This window comes from Trachymyrmex septentrionalis, unplaced genomic scaffold (genome assembly GCF_001594115.1).
Source record: "Trachymyrmex septentrionalis isolate Tsep2-gDNA-1 unplaced genomic scaffold, Tsep1.0 scaffold244, whole genome shotgun sequence".
In the NCBI taxonomy this organism is placed as follows: Eukaryota; Metazoa; Arthropoda; class Insecta; order Hymenoptera; family Formicidae; genus Trachymyrmex; species Trachymyrmex septentrionalis.
In genome coordinates this window covers 26,665-28,992 of record NW_017305402.1, presented here as the reverse complement: position 1 = coordinate 28,992, position 2,328 = coordinate 26,665, and the positions used below count along the sequence as shown (strand labels likewise).

The 2,328-nt window shown below is 44.0% G+C and overlaps 1 long non-coding RNA gene across 1 annotated transcript in view; it reads left to right on the top strand.

Annotated features, from left to right (window-relative positions):
• Window positions 1-955, top strand: part of LOC108748825 — a 19,488-nt gene extending 18,533 nt beyond the window's left edge. Inside the window, exon 3 of the long non-coding RNA XR_001939326.1 lies at window positions 945-955. This is a non-coding gene — a long non-coding RNA (uncharacterized LOC108748825). The remainder of the gene's footprint in view (window positions 1-944) is intronic.
• Window positions 956-2,328: the final 1,373 nt, after the last annotated feature.

Sequence of the window (2,328 nt, the reverse complement as noted above, 5' to 3'; positions counted from 1 at the left end):
TTCTTCTTCTTCTTCTTCATCGCGTCTTTCTCTTTCATTATCTATTATTAATTTCCTAATACTATTAAAATTTATAATACGCGAGTTCTTATAATTTAACGTAATTCCCTTAACTTTACAGATCTCGTGTCGGCGACCTTCCGGTGTACGGACGATGTACGCGTAGAATTTCGGGCCTCCGAACGACTCGATAAAACTGCCCCGGCCGTAGCTCTCGAGCTCGTCCGTCATATCGCCCAGAAAATTTCCCGTACGCGGCTCGTACTCGCTCTGTTCGCCTCTGTTTACATAGATACACGAGTCTGTATCGCAATACAAAACGCGACTACCTAACTTCTCTAAATATTTATATAATATTAGTCGCGCTTGTGCCGTCGTCCAAGCCGCGATCACCGGGTTGGTTTGCGCAGAAGGAGCGACCGTCTGTTCGCGTAGTTGCCACGAAACATATATTACCTCGTCGTTAACAGGTAATATATTGGTTATTTCGTGCTCTGAACTCGTGAGCAACACCGCCGAACGATCGTATTTTTTTACGATCTCTGTATTAGGCAGATTGGTTCGTTGGCCGAATTTACCCCAGAAAGAATTCAGGCAGACCTTTGCGACCGAACGTAAACCAAGATTTTGGGCGATATTATTTTTATTGAAAACAATATCAAAACAAATAATCTTCGGTTTTTTAATATTCCCGAAGGTACTGTTCCTTACTCTCGTCATCCAGGCATTCGCTCGGCCATCCGCTAGCTTCCTGCTTTAATTTAAAAAAAATGTTGATATATTTGGCAAACAAGCTACCCTGTCTCGTACGAGAATCGAACGCGTGACTCTAAACTGCCATATTTCGCTCACGTTCGTTACGAGATAACCTTTCTCGAGAGCCTTGCGCAATTCGCAGGATATCCACGCTCCTACGAATTCACCATCGGCGGGGAGATCGTGAGTGCACTCGGCCTGCGAGAACGTTTCGCAGCAATTGCGGCACAGCCCGAACAACAATTTGCCTTGTACGCGGTACGAGAGTATAGGGTGAAAAAGATCGCGTGGAGGAAGTACTGTGCACCGAATGATACCCTCGACACAATCGAAATTAAAATTCGGAGCTGCGCCAATCACCTTCAAACACTGTTCTCCGATATAAATCGTTGGCTGACCTAACGGAAAAGTACCTGTTTTTAATACGTACGGATACAGAGAACATAGCGTCCACGTAGCGTATTTTCTCCGTGCTTGTAACTTCGTATCGAGTTACGATATTTTCCGTGCGTCCGTCAAAGAACGCCTCGCGAGGATCGAGAGGAGAGTTGATCAATATCGGGTGATTTTCGAGAAAAGCGCGCATCACGTGATTTTCGCGCTTTTCTTGTGAAAATTCGCATACCCATTTCTCTATCACCCTATATCCTCGTTGTCGAAGACGCCATGTCATTGCGAGAGTTCGTTCGTATCGTGCGTCGATTGCATCTTCGCGCGACACACCGGACGTAAGTTTTCTTTCGCGATTCATTTGATAACAGCTGGGACAACCGTGCCAAAAACAACCGTGAAATTGTAACACGTAACGCGACGTCTCGTTCTCTGATTCGACTTCGTAATATCCCGACGGGCGTAGCGGCAATTCGATACTCGCGGCCTCGCCCTGCACGGATTATAGGACGCCCGAGCTCCATCCACACTAACCACTGCAGGGCTTTGTGCGAGTGATTATCTTTATATCTATATCCGCCCGGTGGAATGATTGATTCCTATTTCTTCTTCCCTTAAAAAGTTTTTACGAAAAACTTTCATACACATGGAAGCGATAGTCGTGCATTCTACGAACGGACACACGTCTCCGCGTTCTAAAAAGATTTTTCTGAACGCCATGCACGCGCGTCGAAGGATATCAACGTCATTCCGACAATATTTTATTATTTCCTGTTTAAAATTAAAATCGAAATTCGAACGCGACATTTCCTCGTGCCAAACCATAAAACGCTCGTGTTCCTCGGGTTTCATTTGTTCGGGCGAATAATATCGTGCGTCAGGTATTGGACCAATATAATTTTGATTGTTCAACGTATTAAACAAATGAGGCAAAAAACCTTTGCCCAGAGTATACTGCTGCCCGAAAGCTTTGGGTAACTCCGATTATCGCATAGGTATATAATTTGAGCTATCGATAAATTTTGTACGTCCAACCGTCATAACGATAATTTTTGTCCAAAATCACTCGAGGTTCTTCCGTTATTCCCGACTTTTCAACGATGTACTTTAAAATAAATTGAGCGTCAAATGCTTTAGCATTATGCGCGATACAGATAAATTTTTTAAAATATTTAGATGAGC